Source organism: Mustela lutreola, chromosome 11, assembly GCF_030435805.1.
Source record: "Mustela lutreola isolate mMusLut2 chromosome 11, mMusLut2.pri, whole genome shotgun sequence".
Lineage (NCBI taxonomy): Eukaryota > Metazoa > Chordata > Mammalia > Carnivora > Mustelidae > Mustela > Mustela lutreola.
The window spans coordinates 17,437,765-17,451,905 of record NC_081300.1 but is presented as its reverse complement, the minus strand read 5'-3'; the positions used below and the strand labels follow the sequence as shown (position 1 = coordinate 17,451,905).

General features: G+C 50.8%; 1 protein-coding gene across 1 annotated transcript in view; it reads right to left on the bottom strand.

The window, feature by feature from the left end:
• The window catches only part of ATP8B1 (ATPase phospholipid transporting 8B1), a 126,044-nt gene extending 112,633 nt beyond the window's left edge, over positions 1-13,411 (bottom strand). The window contains exon 1 of the mRNA XM_059140999.1: positions 12,862-13,411. The gene's annotated coding sequence lies outside the window, so the exon portion shown is untranslated. The remainder of the gene's footprint in view (positions 1-12,861) is intronic.
• Between the last annotated feature and the right edge of the window lie 730 nt (positions 13,412-14,141).

The following is a 14,141-nucleotide window of genomic DNA, read 5'->3' as shown; positions in this document are numbered from 1 at the left end:
GACCCCACCTCTCAAATACTGCTCCTACCCTCATCTCCACTCTGGTCACCCTGGTCCTCACAGAGCCTCCATCATCTCCCTCACGGACATCCAACTGCTTTCCTGCCCCCCCAAATGCATTCCGCACATCACAAGTCTCAGTTACCTACTGAAATCAGAAATCAAATCATGTCACTCTGCTGCTTAAAAATACTTGAAGGCCCTCCCATCAGCTTGGTCCCTGCCTACCTCATTTCACACTTCTTGGCCTCACCATGACCTTCTGGCTTTCTCACAGCTCCTAGAACACAAACTGAGCGCTCACCACAGGGTCTTTGCACATGCCCTTCCCGTCAGCTGAACCACGGGAAGTCTTAATTGGTACCTCTCATCCTTCAGGTCTCAACCCAAGTATAATCTCCTCCAAGAGACACTCCTAGGCTATTTTTTTTTTTAATCATGGTTAAATCATGGAACAAAAATTTACTGTTTTAACTATTTTTAAGAGTACAGTTCAGTGATACTAAGTACATTCACCTTGCACTGTTGTGCCACTATGACCATCACCCAGCTCCAGAATTTTTTCATCATCCCAAACTGAAATGCTTATTAAACAGTAATTCCCCATTCCCCCTTCCCCTGCCCCTAGGAAGCACTGTTCTACTTTCCATTTCTGTGAACTTGACTATTCCAGGTACCCCTCATTCTATGGTACATACCATACTGGTCCTTTTGAGTTTGGCTTATTTAACCCAGGACAAGGTCTTTAAGTTTCACTCATGGTACAGTGTCAAGAGTTTCATTCCTTTTGAAAGACTGAGTAACATTCCACTGTATGGATATACAATATTTGTTTATCCACTCATCCATCAACAGCCCATCCAGGTTCCTCTGGGGCCATTTTTAAGTAGGATCCCATTATTCTTTTAAGAGTGTCTTATTTTATGGGGCGCCTGGGTGGCTCAGTGGGTTAAGCCTCTGCCTCTGGCTCAGGTCATGATCTCGGGGTCCTGGGATCAAGCCCCGCATCAGACTCTCCGCTCAGTAGGGAGCCTGCTTCCCCCCATCTCTGCCTGCCTCTCTGCCTACTTGTGATCTCTATCAAATAAAATCTTAAAAAAAAAAAAAAAAAAAAAGAGTGTCTTCTTTTCCTTCAAGTGCTTGTCACAGATGGCAATTCTAAGATCAGTTTGTTTCCTATTTCCTTTGTTCAATATTTCATTTAATATGTCATCCTGCCACCCCACCCCTAACGACTCTTGTAAGCTCCACGAAGAGGAGGACATGTGTGTTTTGTTCATCCTTCTATTAGCGAGCATTTCCTGGCACAGGCTCTGGAGTGTAGAGGGGATGCAATAAGTAATCGTTGAATCATTCAATGAAAGAAAATCATAAGGACACCAGAAAGCCATGGTCTGCAACCACAGATTCCATGCATTTGTCAACTGTGAAAGAGAACAAATTAACGCACATGGATGCGTGTGTATGCGTGTGTGTGTGTGTGTGTGTGTGTCTGTGTGTGTGCGCTCACACATGCATATACACATACACACTTAGCTCTCTGGGCACAAACAATTCCCTTTGTAACATGTCAGTTGATCTGTTCATGACTAACATTTCCATTTCCTGTGTCTTTTTTCAAGAACGCATCACGTGCAAAAGTAACTGGTATATTCAGCAAGGAAAAGGAATTAAGTACAGATAAATGTTACAATGCGGATCTCTCTGCTCAGGGGGGCCCAGGGCAGGATGCGGGGCGGGGTGAGGTGTACTCAGTCACTTAAACATCCAACTCTTGGTTTGGACTCAGGTCACAACCTCAGGGACATGAGATCGAACCCCGAGTCAGGCTCCATGCTTAGCGCAGTCAGCTTGTCCCTGTCGCTCTGCTCCTACCCCCACGCTCCCTCGCTCTCTTGCACTCTCGAATAAATAAATTAAAAGTCTTTAACAAAAGAAAACATTCTGCTAAGAGGAGTCACACACAGAACAGATGTTGTAGGATTCTGTTTATGCAAAATGTCCAGATAGGCAAATACACAAAGTCCAGAGTAGGGAACGCAGACTGGACCTCGCCAGGAGCCTAGCGGAGGAAGGAGCAGGAGCCACCGCTAACCGGCACAGGACCTCTTTTTTGGAGAGATGAAAAGTTTCCACAACAGACTGTGGTGATGGCTGCACAACTTAGTGAATATCCTAAAAACCACCAGACGGAACACGTTAAAAGGACGAATTATAGGTACTTGAATTTTATCTCCACAAAGCTGCTTAAGAAAAAGACCACATGGGCGGGGGGTGCTGGGTGGCTCAGTTGGTTAAGCCTCTGACTCTGGGTTTCTGCTCAAGTCATGACCCGGGGGGCGGGGGGGGGGGGGGGGTGGAGATCCAGCCCCGCCTCGGGCTCCACACTGCGCGGGGAGTCTGCTCTGCTCGAGAGTTTCTCTATCCATGCCCCCCAGGTCTGCTTGCTCTCACTCTCCAAAAAAACACACAACATGTGGCTGGAGAGGAAGGAGGCCTGCCTGCATCTGCGGGGTGGGAAGAGCTGGTCTTCCCGAGGAGGAGACGCACAGCAAGGGGCCAGCACCATCAGCAGCAGCCCAGGAGAGGCCGCCGCCTCCCTCCGGCAGCACAGGGCCCCCAGCCCCGCAAACCCTGTGGATTACAGACCATCTGCCTTCCAGAAAAGGCCTCTGCTTTGTGCAAACCATTGCCTTTTTCTAACACCAGTTCCCCCCCGCCCCCAAAGCAAGAAGCCAGGCTCTGAAGATAAACAAAGGTAAAGCTCTCTGGACCAAGATTTTACATAAATATGCATATTTCTGAAGAGCCTCTTTATACCACAGCCCACTGAGTTTACAGCATTCTGAAACTCAGATTTCCGTCTGCAACCCAGGTTCTGCCAAGAAAGTTATCTTTGGCTCCTCTCTAACACCCCATGGCCAATCCGTCCGGAAATCCTGTTGGCTCTGCCTTTTCAAAGATCCACAACTCTCTCCTGCACAGAGACTCACCCAGGTCCCAGCCTCCACCACGGCTCACCTGGGTCAGCTTCCCGCCTGGTCTCCCTGCCTAGGACCACCCCACCACCACCCCAATCCCAGCACAGCAACCAGAATGACCCTTTCAAAACGCAACCAGACCACAGATCACACTACTCCACTGGGCAACATTCCGCACCAACCACCCCGCAGTCCTGCACAACGTCAAAACATCCAAGCCAAGTCATTCTACCCCTAGGAAGCCCTGCATGGTGGGGCACCCCCTCCCGCTGCTCCTGGCTTCTCCTCCCACGCCCCTCCTCACTCACTGGCTTGAGGAACAGCCAACCACCTGCTCATGGGCTTCATCAGACCAATCAGGAACCGAGCACCTGCCCATTAGGGCGTCTGCCCAGAGAAACTGGTCCCCTCTGCCTTTAGGGACACTCTGTTCCCAGATCTTCAAGGTTCCCCCGTCCCTGAGGAGTCTTTGCTCAGATGTCACCTTCTCCACGTGACAGCGGCATCCTGTTCTCTCCATCCCCTCCTCCAGGCCCCTCTACGCTGTCCAGTTTGCTGTTCATCCCGCCCCTCCCCGGTACTTATCGTCACACAGGCCACATCATACCCGCTGACTACCTTTAGTATCTACTGTTTCTCTCCGCGCTCCAGAAGGTGAGCCCACGAAGAGTGTCTCTTCATCGACCGGATTCACCAACAGATGCCAAGTGCCTGGCACACACCATGTGCCTTTTAACATCTCCTGGGCAGCCGGCAGGATAGACAAATGAGCCCTCGGTTTCAGACCAGTAGGCTAAGAAAGAGGGTCCACGAGGCAGAACCGCGGAGGAGACAGAAAGTTCCTTAGGAGAAACCGAGAGTGTCCTTCTTTGGCCACGGAACTCAGGAAGGGAGGCCAAGAGTCGAACAGGAGACAGGGCCTGAGCAAACTTCCTTCAGCTTCAAAAAGACTGTTGGTCAAGTGATCTCAAAGAACAGATCAGATGCCTTCTATTCACCAACTCACAAGCCTGAGGTTCTCATAAGGGGGGAAGCCCAAGACCGAGATTAAAAAAAACAAAACAAACAAACAAACAAAAACAAAACAACAAAAAAAAACACTTCTGAACAATCTTTTTTTTTTTTTTTAAGATTTATTTATTTATTTGACAGAGAGAGATTATAACTAGGCAGAGAGGCAGGCAGAGAGAGAGAGAGGAGGAAGCAGCTCCCTGCTGAGCAGAGAGCCCGATGCGGAACTCGATCCCAGGACCCTGAGATCATGACCTGAGCCGAAGGCAGCGGCTTAAGCCACTGAGCCACCCAGGCGCCCCAACTTCTGAACAATCTTAATCAAGTTCAGCCGGACAAAAAAATCAAGGATCAAACCTCTGGGACATCAGCCATGTTAGCCCCAACATCCTTTTTTGTGGCTGTGACCAGCAGAGGGTAGATAGGAAGATGGAAAATACCCAAGGGTGGTAGTATTGGGGTTCGTTTGAGTATTTTTTTTTTTCACTTTAAAAAAATAATCCTGTTTTTAAAACATGCAAATTCTTATTTTGGCTAATTTTTCACAGTCTGACCATAAACTGAGAGTTTGTTGTTCTCTAGAAAATACAGACTGGATGCCTGGGTGGCTCAGTGGGTTAAGCCTCTGCCTTCAGCTCAGGTCATGATCTCAGGGTCCTGGGATTGGGGGGTTCTCTGCTTGGCAGGGACCCTGCTTCCCCTCCTCTCTCTCTGCCTGCCTCTCTGCCTACTTGTGATCTCTGTCAAATAAATAAAACCTTTAAAAAAAAAAAAAAGAAGAAAAAAGAAAATACAGATTAAGAGACCTTTAATCTAATAGACTGACATCTAATTATTTAAAAAGGCCTTCTGGTTTTTCTCCTGCTATTATTACACAGATGCCACATGGGCTAATTCTGCCATTCCACAGTCTATAACTGACCTTTGGCCTTAAAGCTGTGTTTGAAAACCATGGATTTGATCCCAAGGTAGAACTCAATCAATTAAGTATTCCATTTTCAAACATTTAAATGTCAGTTTCTCTCACATGCTAACCCTCCTTCCAACAAAAGAAAGCCATGTGTTTTCACCCAAGTCAGTTTTGGAGGAAAGTTAAGGATTTTGTTTTTTTTCTCTACTACAGAATGTCCTCCCTGGAAGACAGCTGTGGTCTGTCGAAGTTTCCAGATTGTGGAGCCAGGGCTCCTGAGCTTCCACACCTGTGGGGACAAGCACAGTATCTGCCACACCATGGGTCGGCTTCCTAGGAGCAGCTGCAGGTGAGAAAGAGGCGTGTCATGCCCTCCACAGCCCTCCACAGCCCTCCACAGCCCTCCACAGCCCTCCACAGCCCTCCACAGCCCTCCACAGCCCTCCACAGCCCTCCACAGCCCTCCACAGCCCTCCACAGCCCTCCACAGCCCTCCACAGCCCTCCACAGCCCTCCACAGCCCTCCACAGCCCTCCACAGCCCTCCACAGCCCTCCACAGCCCTCCACAGCCCTCCACAGCCCTCCACAGCCCTCCACAGCCCTCCACAGCCCTCCACAGCCCTCCACAGCCCTCCACAGCCCTCCACAGCCCTCCACGCAACCAGCCTCGCTGTGGTTCCACTGGTTCTCCTCTCCAAGCTGTTCTGGAAGAAATTGTCCCTGCCCTTCTTAGCCACTTTCTTTGAAAGGTAAGTGTCACAAATTCAAAGATGATCTCAAAAACATCTACGAACAAGGGGCACCTGGGTGGCTCAGTGGGTTAGTCCTCTGCCTTCGGCTCAGGTCATGATCCCAGGCTCCTGGGATGAAGCCCCACCTCGGGCTCTCTGCTCAGCAGGGAGCCTGCTTCCCCCTCTCTCTCTGCCTGCCTCTCTGCCTGCTTGTGATGTCTCTGTCAAAAAAAATCTTTTTTTAAAAAAATGGAATAGAGATTACTGGGAGCTGTGGGGAGGGGGGAGCTACTGTTTAACGGTTACCAGGTTACCAGTATGAGAATGGGATGATGAAAAAATTCTGGAAATGGGACAGTGGTGACTGCTGCCTGATATCATGAAGGTACTCACTGCCACTGAATTCACATTTAAAACCAGCAAATCTTGGGGCACCTGGGTGGCTCAGTTGTTGAGTGTCTGCCTTCCGCTCAGGTCATGATCCCAGGATTCTGGGATCAAGCCCCCAGTAGGCTCCCTCTTGGGGTGGGGGGAGCCTGCTTCTCCCTCTCCCATTTCCCTGCTTGTGTTCCCTGCTTCCCCCTGCTTGTGTTCCCTCTCTCACTGTGTCTCTGTCAAATAAATAAAATTTTTAACAAATTTTTAAAAAGCCAAATTTTATCAAAACTTGACCACAGTCAGACAAAATTCCCATGAAATAAACTTCTCTACTATGGTGAGATCATGAGTACAGATTTTCACAGAATTCCCACAATCTCTTCCATCTGATGAACCCTACACACTTGCTTTTGCTTGCTTAATAAGCCTCCAGAATTTCTGATGTAACGTTTGCCAGTGCCGGGCTTAGAGGCCCACGAGTTGATTCCTGATACTGTGGTAAGGCCAACAGTTTCCAGCATGAAACATACAAAATCTGACCCATCTTCTCATGTATGTGAGTACTGAAACCACCCAAGACAAACGGTCATTAGTTTCCTTATAGAGAACATTAAACGTTTCTTCTGGATCCACGGGTCATCTATACCTATCTCAGAATGGTCCCCGTAGGTCACTGCACTCCAAGAAGACACAGAGAATCTGTGTACAAGTCACTTTGTGCTTTATAAAATAATGCATCCATCCCACCGGAGCTGACGATCGGAGACCATATGAGGACCATACTGGGTGCCTGACCAGTTCCAAGGAGCATATTCCCCCCCAACCTGAGGAAAGGTTAGAAAACAGATTTCAAACACCGTGTGCTCTAAGCCAAACAAGCCTCAACTCTGGTGAACAAAAGCCACTCAGCAGAGAAACAAAACCATAAAGGACAGCCCTGTCAACGAGCAAAGCCACCAGCCAAAGGTCAGGACACACATGCACTCAATGCCGAACCACAGGATTCTCAGTGCCAAGAAGGGGAGGTGGCCACTGACACTGAAAGGCTGCCCCAGGACAAGGGTGACCTCAACACCCACCACCCACCCCCATCAGGAGTCCACGCCTTTCCCCAGACTGAGAGCCAGCTTCCTGGCCCAGCTCACTCTCTTCTTCGGTGCAAATTCACTAGCCTGGAGATGGCTAATGACCACAGAGCCTCTGAGCCAGAATCGGGCTGGGCTCACCATCTCCCCTTGCTAAGAGGGACAACATCCAGAGATGAGAGGGAAAGAGAACACCCGGGCTCTTTTCTTGCCAAAAAAGAAAAAACAAACAAACCCATAACTCGGACCCTCTGCTATGCTCACAGGCTTCAGCAAAGCACAGAGGTAATCCCTAGGACAGGGAGCCTAGAGAAGAGATCCTCAAGGCATTTTTTTAAATGAATGAATGAATTGGACCGTCCCAAGGGTCTCTAATTAGCACTGCTTACTAGGCGCCACAAATGAGAGACACAGAAGGCACAGATCCTTTTGGGAAGACTCAAGTTCCAGAAGCTCCTGGGTTCTGAACACGGAAGAATATATATATATATTTTAATGCAAGTACAGAGGCCAAGGGAAAAAGATAGCAGGTGGGGGGTAAAGCAGACCCAGAAGTGCTCCCTATGGCCCAAGCGACTCCTCCACCCAGAACTTCATGGCTGTGACTGAGTGGGCGTGTCCGTAGGCCACCAAGGCCAGTTGAATTTCATGCTGTCCCCAAACGTCTATGCTCCAGAAGTCAAATCCTGGATGTGAAGGTTCAGAATCTCACCCTACTACCCTAAGAGACTCTTTCTTGCCAGGGCTTGGTGCAAACAGTCCCCTATGTTTTTTAAATAAATACCAACAAGCAAAGTGATTCCTGTTTCCTACATAGTCTAGGAGAGAGGCAATTGCTGGGTGAGCAATGAATATTGACTGAGCAATCCAATGACAACAGTAAAACAATTTTTGGAGGGAGAGAGAGAGAGAATGCAAGGGTGGGGAGGTAGGGGGTGGGAAAGAGAGAGGGAAAGGTTCTTAAGCAGACGCCGTGCTGAGTGTGGAGCCCTCCTCAGGGCTCGATCTCAGGACCCTGAGATCAGGAGCTGAGCCAGAACCAAGAGTGGGACGCTTAACCGACTGCCACCCAGGCGCCCCAACCCCATACCAATATTAATGACTACGTCTTACTGAGCTCTGTGCCAAGCTGTATTTCGCTGCATTCATGCTGCTATTTGGAACTCATCACAAACCTTGTGAGGTTTGCTGCTGTTGTTGTTATTATTATTATTGTTATTATTATTCCACGTTACAGATTAAAAAACTGAAGCCAGACGGATTAAGTAACTTGGCCTAGGTTATGCGGCTAAGAAATCTGTGAAATCCGGATTCCAAGTTAGGTCAAAGGGCTGCGAAGCCCGAAAGTCACCAGCCTCTGGGCTCCAGGGGCCCTGGGACCAGTATGGAACATAATTCCTGTTGTGCATGTTTGGGAAACAATGTATTTAATTAAAAGCACAATGCATTTAGAAGTATTAGGGAGAATACTAATTAATACATCTTAGAATCAGATGATAATTTCTCCGTTTTCAAAAAATAAGAACAAGAAACAAGACTGTATTATACAGGGGTGCCTGAGTGGCTCATTGGGTTAAGCCTCTGCCTTCGGCTCAGGTCAGGATCTCAGGGTCCTGGGATAGAGCCCTGTATCGGGCTCTCTGCTCAGCAGGGAGCCTGCTTCCCCCTCTCTCTCTGCCTGCCTCTCTGTCTACTTGTGATCTTTCTCTCTGTCAAATGAATAAAATCTTTAAAAAAAAAAAAAAAAGACTGTATTATACATACACACTTTCTAGATTCTTCTTCCACTGTGCTAGTCTTCCGTTAACACCAGATCTGACAAGATCTTAGATTGGGCATTCTTTTCAGTTGGGCACAGGGACAGGCATTCAGGAATAACCTGGTTAACAAAATGAAGGATAAGCGATCTTCTTTTTGTGTTATTAAAACTCCCTGGCAGCAAATTAATTTTTATCTTAAGTAACAAAACATCTACAGGTGTTGTGAATACAATTAAGCTAATTGAGAGATGCTAACAAACACCTGAAAACTCACATGCACCCCCCCCCCCAAAGAAACTTCCCATGAGAGGAATCTAGAAGCAAATACAAAAGCAACCTAAAATTATGCACTTAAGTGACTTTAAAAACACCTTTCTTTAGGGACGCCTGGGTGGCTCAGTTGGTTGGACGACTGCCTTCGGCTCAGGTCATGATCCTGGAGTCCCAGGATCGAGTCCTGCATCGGGCTCCCAGCTCCACGGGGAGTCTGCTTCTCTCTCTGACCTTCTCCTCGCTCATGCTCTCTCTCACTGTCTCTCTCTCAAATAAATAAATAAAAATTAAAAATCTTAAAAAAAAAACACCTTTCTTTAGACATACGTGACATGGATGGACCCCACAAAACTTGTTCTAGTAACTAAAAAGCAAGTACCTCTGCATTCATAAGAGAAAACAAATAATAGATTCAAATCTCGCTAGAGTTATAAGGATCACCTGGATTTCTTGAATGTTGTTTATGAAAAGGAATTCAAACCAGCAAAGCAATAAAATACTAAAAATACACTGAACAGGCACCTGGGTGGCTCAGTTGGTTAAGCATCTGCCTGGGCTCAGGTCTTGATCCCAGGGTCCTGGGATTGAGACCTGCATTGGGCTCCCTGCTTAGTGGGAAGCCTGCAGAGTCTCTTCCTCTGCCTTTCCCACCTGCTTGTGCTGTCAGATAAATAAAATCTTTTTAAAAAATACATCAAACATCTGGGCATTATACTATTTTTAAAATAGCAGTTTAATGAAGAAAGAACATAAGAACACCTACTATGTTTAAGGGACATTCACCTGTTCTCTCACTAATTCTCTCAACAACCACCAAAGGAAGTTGATAATAACTTTTTGGGGGGTAAATTGAGGTTCAGAAAATTTAGGAATTTATCTAAGTTTAGACAATTTAAAAAGTAAATGCAGGGCGCCTAGGTGGCTCAGTCTGCTTTCAGCTCAGGTCACGATCCCAGGGTCCTGGGACTGAGTCCCGCATCAAGCTCTCTGCTCCGTGCGGAGACTGCTTTTTCCTCTCCTTCTCCCTCTGCCTCCCTGTCTCTCTCCATCTCTCATAAAGAAAGAAAATCGATAAAAATAAATAAGCAAACAAAAATAAAAGTAAATATAATAAAAAATTATAAGAAATACAACTTAAAATAAGTAAACGAACTGAATGAAATCCTGTGGGAATCTAAATCCACAGGTTTTCCACTACTCCTTGCTTTAGGAAGATGAAGGAAGGAAAGTTAGGCAGGGAAACACCTCACAGCAGGAGGTGATCCATCCATGAATGCTAAGATCCCCAAGACTGAAATCCAGGCCAAACATGGAGCCTTAAGTCTGCAGACTTTTTTGTTAAGCCATTTGCTTTACCAAATCATTTTTAAAGACTATTTATTCATTTGAGAGAAAAGCACAAGTGGTGGGGAAGGGGAACAGAAGGAGAAGTGACAAGCAGGCTCCATGCTGAGCATTATTTTTAAGTCTCAGTTTAGGGGCACCTGCGTGGATCTGTAGGTTAAGCATCTGCCTCTGCTTAGGTTGTGATCTCAGGGTCCTAGGATGGAGCCCCACAGGGCTCCCTGCTCAGTGGGGAGCCTGCTTCTCCCACTCCCTCTGCCTGCTGCTCCCCCTGCTTGTACTCTCTATCGCTCTCAAATAAAATCTTTCAAAAAAAAAAAAAAAACTTTTTAAAAAATAAAGTCTCAATTTAAAAACAAAAAAAATTTTTAAAGATTTTATTTATTTATCTGACAGAGAGATTACAAGTAGGCAGAGAGGCAGGCAGAGAGAGAGAGAGAGAGAGAAGGAAGCAGGCTCCCTGCTGAGCAGAGAGCCTGATGTGGGCTCCATCTCAGGACCCGGAGATCACGACCTGAGCGGAAGGCAGAGGATTAGCCCATTGAGCCACCCAGGGGTCCCTTAAAAACAAAATTAAAGAGAAAAAAATCTCCTAGGTCCATCACTACCAAGAACAAGTGCACCCTGGCATGCATTTTCCTTAAAAGCCAGAAGCAAAGCTTGACAACAGCCAGAGCTGCTCTCACACAGATGGCCATGTACTTTCAGCAGTATCAGGCCGCAAGAGCTTTATTTGGCCCTCCCTAACAGACAAGAATCACCAAAGCACAGCCACCAGCAAGCGGCAAAAGAAGAAAGTGGTTAAGGTTTCTTACCTAAAATTACAACAAGGAAGCCTCCAGCACATAATGAAAGTCATTAAGAAAATTCTGAGAGTAATTGCAGGCAGACTTCTCCCCCAGAAAGGAACCAGCTAATAAGCATTCATTATCTTTGGCACGGTGAAAGTATTTATAGGACGTTCACAGAAAGCCTTCCCCAATAGGCCCACATTAACGAATGGCATTTTAGGTCTAACACCAAAGTGCTCTGGAGACCGTGAAAATTCACATTTTGTGCTTTCTCTTTTTTATACACTCTAGTATTCACCATCCCTGGAGATTTTATCACACATTTTCAGTTTTTGTGCCTAAAAGCAGTCAGCCTTCACCCATAGCCTACTGCGTGCCTGGCGATCTCCAGGCTCGTCGCCCGTGCAATGCTCAAGGAGTCGAGGCAGAAATCCGAAGGCAACGCAACCAGGAAGATGGGAGAGAATCTTTTCTCACGCCAACCGGGCGGGCAGTTTCCGGGAAGGGAGCCCGGCGGCGGCGGGCGCTGAACAAGGACATGGACTCGGCCGGGGGGGGGGGGGGGCACCGCGGGCAGGCGGGAGGGGTCAGGTGGGATTGGGGGGCACTCGCGGGGCGGAAATGCCGCCCAGGGGCCCCAGACCCGCGCGTGTCAACTCCCCTCCCGCGTTCCGCATCCCCTCCGCGCTCTCGTCCTCCCGCTACAGCTGTGGCCAATCCGCCTCCCCAGCCGCGTTCCGGGACCCGACGCGCACGACCCCTCGGAGAAGCGGAGCGGACAAGTGAAAGCTCTTCTTTCCCTGGGGGGTGTGTGGGGAAGCGGAGGGTTGAAACACTCGCCATTCTCTGCAACCTCCGCGGCGACAAGCTGCCGCTCCGCACGCACAGCCGCGAAGTGACAGCGCCCGGCATCATACTGGGAAGGGAAGGAATGGCCTGTGGCGGTGCCACCGGAGTTGGCTGAGACGACCCTACCATCACCGGGAAAAGTGTCCCTCTTCCCCATCACCTCCCGACCTGCGTTAAAGCTCACGAAAGATGCCAGGCGCGTCCCTGGCCCTGCAGCAGGCGCCCTCCATCCCTCCCCGCAGGTGCGCCTGGTACATGAGGTCCTAAGGTCTTTTTCAGACACGTTGGCATCGGCTCCCAAAGGGGGCCCCAACAGAACTTGGCCACGGGAGACTTCCAGAGGCGCGGCAGAAACGGCAGGAAAACCAGCGGCTCTCCCCTCAAGGGCCTGCAAAGCCTGCCTGGCTCACCCCTTAAAGCTTAACCCCAGACATGTGCGTGGCAAACGCAAACAACCCAAACGCCACCTGCGAGTTCCCTCTCCTCCCGGCAGGTGAAACCTCCTGGACGTCTCCTGGGAGCTGCCCGTCCGGCCAGCTTTGCCTCTCCATCCCCGAGGCCGCCAAGTTTCCTACAGCCCCCACCTGAATCCCACCCTGTGGGCTCCGGAGCCGGAGGGCGCGGACAGCTGGGGCCACCGCATCCCGGATCCCGGGAGTCCACCCGCTCCGGGGCGGCCAGAGGACCTGTGGGACACCGCGGGATCCCCCGGGTGGGGAACTTTGGGGGCGCCGCGCCCCTCCTTACCTGGCGCTCTCTGGCCCGGGCTGGGACATCCGCCGGGGGCGCGTCCCTCCGCGCGCTCGCTGCGCACCTGGCCGTCGCCGCCGCCGCCACCGCCTGGCCCCAGCCCCGGCGGCCGCGCTAGCGCTTCATGGCGCACGGGGGCTGGCTCTGGGCCCCGGGAAGCGTGTCCACTTGGCGGCGGCTCCTCTGGCTCTCGCCTCTCCCCAATGGCTCCCCCGCCTTCTCCCGCCCCGCGTCCGTGCGCCCGTCCTCAGCGGCCGCCCTTTTCCCTTCGCACCCCGGGACCGGCCAAACTGGTTTCTCCGCTCTGGGGTGGTGCCTCCAGTCTCTCTCCGGCAGCCGCGGCTGGGCTGGGGCTGGGGGCGGGCCCGGCCGTCCGCCCTCCCTTTGTCCCTCCCGGGGGCGGAGAGGGGCTGGACGGGGAGCCCCTGGGCGGGCACACCAGGCCCAGCTCCTGCCTGGCGCCCTCCGTGCGCGCTGGCGGCAGGTGGGCACCCCGGCCGTCCCCGGAGCGCGTCCCCGGCCTCGCCCGACCCGCGACCTGGCAGCTGCGGTCGCTGTCGGCTCCTCCCGCGCCCCCGCCTCCCTGGGGGCCGCGCTCGCCACCCCGCCCCATCAGGCTCGCGTCATTTTCCCGCCGCCCTCCGCCAGCCTGGCCGCCACCCGGGGTCGGTGACCGCGCCAGCCCGGAAAGCTGGCCGGGCCGCGGCCTGCCTGGGACCTGACCTCCCTCGGTAAGGGGAGCCGTACACTCTCGACGCCAAGTCACGTTCCAGGACCGGTCACCCAACGCGCGTCGCGGTTCACCGCGCGGAGGGTGGGGAAAGGGACCACACCGAAAGACCTGGAGAAACTTATTCTGGGGTGGCAGCAAGCAGGCCTTCTGCGGGGACCGACCTCCTTCGCCCTTAGGGGTTGGGGTCTAAGCAGCCGAGCTGCAGCAGGTGAAATGGCACGCCGTAGCTGGAAATTGGGGACTCGCGTGCGTGGTCTCCGGGCTGGTGTCTGGGCTTGTGAATCTTGCCTCCTCAACAGTGTGTACCGCACACTGGAAACTCGGTTCAGCAGAAGTTTACTGCTCACCCACAATGGAAGAGTCTCTAGAGGGAATGGAGGAAAATCGAAGATGAATCGAAGAGTTTGCTTCGGGGCGCCTGGGTGGCTCAGTCGTTAAGCCTCTGCCATGGGTTCAGGTCAAGATCCCAAAGTCTTGGGATCGAGTCCCGCATCAGGAATCCTGCTTCTCCCTCTGCCCCTCACCCGGACTGTGTACCCTTTCT